This window comes from Nycticebus coucang, chromosome X, assembly GCF_027406575.1.
Source record: "Nycticebus coucang isolate mNycCou1 chromosome X, mNycCou1.pri, whole genome shotgun sequence".
In the NCBI taxonomy this organism is placed as follows: domain Eukaryota; kingdom Metazoa; phylum Chordata; class Mammalia; order Primates; family Lorisidae; genus Nycticebus; species Nycticebus coucang.
Genome location: NC_069804.1, coordinates 44,338,279 through 44,343,983, shown reverse-complemented (window position 1 = coordinate 44,343,983; position 5,705 = coordinate 44,338,279). Strand labels below are relative to the sequence as shown.

The window sequence follows — 5,705 nt, the reverse complement described above, 5'->3', positions numbered from 1 at the left end:
TAGGCTTTACCAAAAAAAAGTAAGGAAAGATAAGAATGGTCACTTCATATTTGTTAAGGGTAATACTCAATATGATGAGATTTCAATTATTAATATTTATGCACCCAACCAAAATGAGCCTCAATTCATAAGAGTAACTCTAACAGACATGAGCAACTTGGTTTCCTCCAGTTCCATAATAGTCAGAGATTTTTTTTTTTTTTTCATACTTCATCATAAAAAAATATGGAACGCTTCACGAATTTGCGTGTCATCCTTGCGCAGGGGCCATGCTAATCTTCTCTGTATCGTTCCAATTTTAGTATATGTGCTGCCGAAGCGAGCACGATAGTCAGAGATTTTAACACTCCTTTGACAGTGTTGGATAGATGCTCCAATCAGAACCTGAGCAAGGACATTTTAGATTTCAACTTAACCATCCAGCATTTGGATTTAACACACATCTACAGAACATTTCATCCCAACAAACTGAATACACATTCTTCTCATCAACCCACAGAACATACTCCAAAATTGATCACATCTTAAATCACAAGTCTAACCTCGGTAAATTTAAAGGAATAGAAAGTATTCCTTGCATCTTCTTGGACCACCACGGAATAAAAGTTGAACTCAGTAACAACTGGAATCTGCATACTCATACAAAAACATGGAAGTTAAATAACCTTATGCTGAATGATAGCTGGGTCATAGATGAGATTAAGAAGCAAATTGCCAAATTTTTGGAACAAAATGACAATGATGACATGAATTATCAGAACCTCTGGAATACCACAAAGGCAGTCCTAACAAGGAAATTTATAGCCCTGCAAGCCTTCCTCAAGAGAACAAAAAAAGAGGAAGTTAACAACTTAATGGGACATCTCAAGCAACTGGAAAAGGAAGACCATTCCAACCCCAAACCCAGTAGAAGAAAAGAAATAACCAAACTTGGAGCTGAATTAAATGAAATTGAAAACAAAAGGATTATACAACAGATCAATAAATCAAAAAGTTTTTTTTTTTTGAAAAGGTCAATAAAGTAGATAAACCTTTGGCTAACCTAACAAGGAATAAAAAAATAAAATCTCCAATTTCATTAATCAGAAATGACAAATACAAAATAAGAACAGACTCCTCAGAAAGTCAAAAAAAAATTAATGAATATTACTTGAAAATTTATTCTCAGAAATATGAAAATCTGAAGGAAATTGACCTATACTTAGAAGCACGTCACCTTCCAAGACTTAGCCAGAATCAAGTGGAAATGTTGAACAGGCCAATATCAAGTTCTGAAATAGCATCAACCATACAAAATCTCCCTAAAAAAAAAAGGGACCAGGTGACTTCACGTCGGAATTCTACCAAACCTTCAAACAGGAACTAGTACCTATACTCAACCTGTTCCAAAATATAGAAAAAGAAGGAATACTACCCAACACATTCAATGAAGCAAACATTACCTTGATCCCCAAACCAGGAAAAGACCCAACAAGAAAAGAAAATTATAGACCAACATTACTAATAAATATAAAGGCAAAAATATTCAACAAGATCCTAAAAAACAGAATCCAGCAACACATCAAACAAATTATACATCATGACCAAGTTGGTTTTATCCCAGGGTGTCAAGGCTGGTTCAATATAGGTAAATCTATAAATGTAATTCAGCACATAAAGAAATTAAAAAACAAAGACCATATGATTCTCTCAATTGATGCAGAAAACCCTTTTGATAATATACAGCATCCCTTCATGATCAGAACACTTAAGAAAATTGGTATAGAAGGAACATTTCTTAAACTGATAGAGGCCATCTACAGCAAACCCACAGCCAATATCCTATTGAATGGAGTTAAATTGAAATAATTTCCACTCAGATCAGGAACCAGGCAAGGTTGCCCATTGTCTCCACTGCTCTTTCACATTGTAATGGAAGTTTTAGCCATTGCAATTAGGGAAGAAAAGGCGATCAAGGGTAGCCATATAGGGTCAGAAGAGATCAAACGTTCACTCTTCACAGATGATATGATTGTATATCTGGAAAACACCAGGGATTCTACTAAAAAACTCTTAGAAGTGATCAAGGAATACAGCAGTGTCTCAGGTTACAAAATCAACATCCATAAATCGGTAGCCTTTATATATACCAACAATAGTCAAGCTGAAAAAACAGTCAAGGACTCTATTCCATTCGCAGTAGTGCCAAAGAAGATGAAATATTTGGGAGTTCATCTAACAAAGCACATGAATGTTCTCTATAAAGAGAACTATGAAAAGAAATAGCTGAAAAGAAATTCTTTTCTAAGAATTCTTCTAAGAAAAGAAATAGCTGAACATGTTAACAAATGAGAAAACATACCATGCTCATGGCTGGGAAGAATCAACATTGTAAAAATGTTCATACTTCCCAAAGCAATATAAAATTTTAATACAATTCCTACTAAAGCTCCACTGTCATACTTTAATGATCTTGAAACAATAATACTTCGTTTTATATGGAATCAGAAAAATCCTCGAATAGCCAAGACATTACTCAGAAATAAAAACTAAGCAGGAGGAATCATGCTACCAGACCTCAGACTATAGTATAAATCGATAGTGATCAAAACAGCATGGTACTGGCACAAAAACAGAGAGGTAGATGTATGGAACAGAATAGAGAACCAAGAGATGAACCCAGCTACTTACCATTATTTTATCTTTGACAAGCCAATTAAAAACATTCAGTGGAGAAAAGGTTCCCTATTTAACAAATGGTGCTGGGTGAACTGGCTGGCAACCTGTAGAAGATTGAAACTGGACCCACACCTTTCACCATTAACTAAGATCAACTCTCACTGGATTATAGATTTAAACTTAAGACATGAAACTGTAAAAATAGTAGAAAAAATTGCAGGAAAAACTCTTGAAGAAATCGGTCTGGGTGAATATTTTATGAGGAGGACTCCCCCCCCAAGCAATTGAACCAGATTCAAAAAATGCACTACTGGGACCTGATCAAACTAAAAAGCTTCTGTACAGCCAAGGACACAGTAACTAAAGCAAGCAGACAGCCCTCAGATTGGGAGAAAATATTTGCAGGTTATGTCTCTGACAAAGGTTTAGTAACCAGAATCCACAGAGAACTCAAGCCTATTAGCAAGAAAAGAACAAATGATCCCATCTCAGGCTGGGCAAGGGACTTGAAGAGAAACTTCTCTGAAGAAGACAGGCCCACAGCCTACAGACATATGAAAAAGTGCTCATCATCCTTAATCATCAGAGAAATGCAAATCAAAACTACTTTGAGATATCATCTAATTCCAGTAAGATTAGCTAATATCACAAAATCCCAAGACCAGAGATGTTGGCGTGGATGTGGAGAAAAGGGGACACTTCTACACTGCTGGTGGGAATGCAAACTAATATGTTCCTTTTGGAAAGATGTTTGGAGAACACTTAGAGATCTAAAAATAGATCTGCCATTCAATCCTATAATTCCTCTACTAGGTATATATACCCAGAAGACCAAAAGTCACATTATAAGAAAGATATTTGTACCAGAATGTTTATTGCAGCCCAATTCATAATTGCTAAGTCATGGAAAAAGCCCACATGCCCATCGATCCACGAATGGATTACTAAACTGTGGTATATGTACACCAATACCACAGTTTATGGAATTTTATGCAGCCTTAAAGAAAGATGGAGACTTTACCTCTTTCATGTTTACATGGATGGAGCTGGAACATATTCTTCTTAGTAAAGTATCTCAAGAATGGAAGAAAAAGTATCCAATGTACTCAGCCCTACTATGAAACTAATTTATGGCTTTCATATGAAAGCTATAACCCAGTTATAACCTAAAAATATGGGGAAGGGGGAGAGGGAGGGTTGGGAGGGGGGAGGATGGGTGGAGGGATGGTGATTGGTGGGATTACTCTTGCGGTGCATCTTATAAGGGTACATGTGAAACTTAGTAAATGTAGAATATAAATGTGTTAACGCAATAACTAAGAAAATGCCAGGAAGTCTATGTTAACCAGTGTGATGAAAATATGTCAAATGGTATATAAAACCAGTGTATGGTGCCCCATGATTGCATTAATGTACACAGCTATGATTTAACATTAAAAAAAATACGATGGGAATATGATGATAATTTCATCTCTGGGTTTCCTGTACTGCTCAGTGTCTCTGTTTCTGTGCCAGAACCATGGTGTTTTGGTTACCAAAGCCTTGTAGTATAGCTTGAAGTCTGATTAAGGTGATGCCTCCAACCTTGTTCTTATTGTTTAAAGTTGTGTTGGTAATGCAGGGTCTGTTCTGGTTCCATACCAGAATAGAACTATTTTTTCTAGATCTGTGAAAAATGGCATTGGTGTTTTAATGGGGATTGCATTGAATCTGTAAATCACTTTGGGTAGTTATAGTCATTTTAGTAATGATAATTCTGCCAATACATGAGCATATGTTTTTCCATCTGTTTACATCCTCTGCAATTTTTTCCCTTAATATTTCATAGTTTTCCCTATAGAGGTCTTTCATTTCCTTAGTTAAATATATTCCTAGGTATTTTATTTTCTTTGGTGCTACTGAGAAAGATATTGCATCTTTTATTCAATTCTCAGCTTGCCCGTTGTTAATGTATGTAAAAGCTACTGACTTTTGTACATCGATTTTGTGACCTGAGACTTTGCTGAATTTTCTTAACAATTTCAGGGGTCTCTTGGCAGAATCTTTGTGTTTTTCTAGATAATAGATCATATTATCAGCAAAGAGGAATAGTTTGACCTCTTCATTCCCCATTTGCATATCCCCAATTTCCTTCTCTTGCCTTATTGCTCTGGCTAGGACTTCTAGCACTATGTTGAATAAAAATGGTGAAAGTGTAATCCCAGTGAATCCTAGTAAATGTGGAATGTAAAGGTCTTAGCAAAATAACTAAGAAAATGCCAGAAAAGCTATGTTAACTAGTGTGATGAAAATGTGTCAAACGGTCTATAAACCAAGTGTATGGTGCCCCATGATCATACTAATGTACACAGCTATGATTTAATAAAAAAATAAACAAAAAGAAAAAAAATGGTGAAAGTGATCAACCTTGTCTGGTTCCAGTTCTAAGTGGGAATGTTTTCAAATTTTCCTCATTCAATATGATGCTGGCTGTGGCTTTGTCATATATGAACTTTATAGTTTTGAGGTAAGTCCCATCTATGCCTATTTTGTTAAGTGTTCTTATCATGAAAAGGTGCTTAATTTTGTTAAATGCTTTTTCTGTGTCAATGGCAAGGATCATATGACCTTTGTTTTTGCATCCATTTATGTGGTGGATTACATTTATAGATTTGTGCACATTAAACCATCTTTGTATCTCTGGTGTGAAGCCTACTTGGTTGTGAAGAATAATTTTTTTGACGTGTGGCTGATTTCAGTTTGCTAAGATTTTATTGAGAATTTTTGCATTTATATTCATAAAGGATTTGGTCCGCAGATTTCCTTTTTAGTTGTATCCTTTCCTGGCTTTGATATCAAGGTGATTTTGGCTTTGTAGAATGAATTAAGGAAGGTTTCTTCTTTCTCAATATTGAGGAATAATTTCTCTAGTATAGGTACAAGCTCTTCTTTTACAGGTTTGGTAAAATTCGGGTATGAAACCATTTGGTCTAGGGCACTTTTTCTGTTATAAGATTTTTTTCCTTGATATTGGGTCTGTTGAGGAGTACTATATCTTCCTGATTAAG

The 5,705-nt window shown here is 35.4% G+C and overlaps 1 non-coding gene across 1 annotated transcript; it reads right to left on the bottom strand.

Moving 5' to 3' along the window:
- Positions 1–219: 219 nt before the first annotated feature.
- Positions 220–326, bottom strand: LOC128578618 (U6 spliceosomal RNA). The gene has a single exon (XR_008377757.1). It is a non-coding gene; the product is annotated as a U6 spliceosomal RNA (small nuclear RNA).
- Between the last annotated feature and the right edge of the window lie 5,379 nt (positions 327–5,705).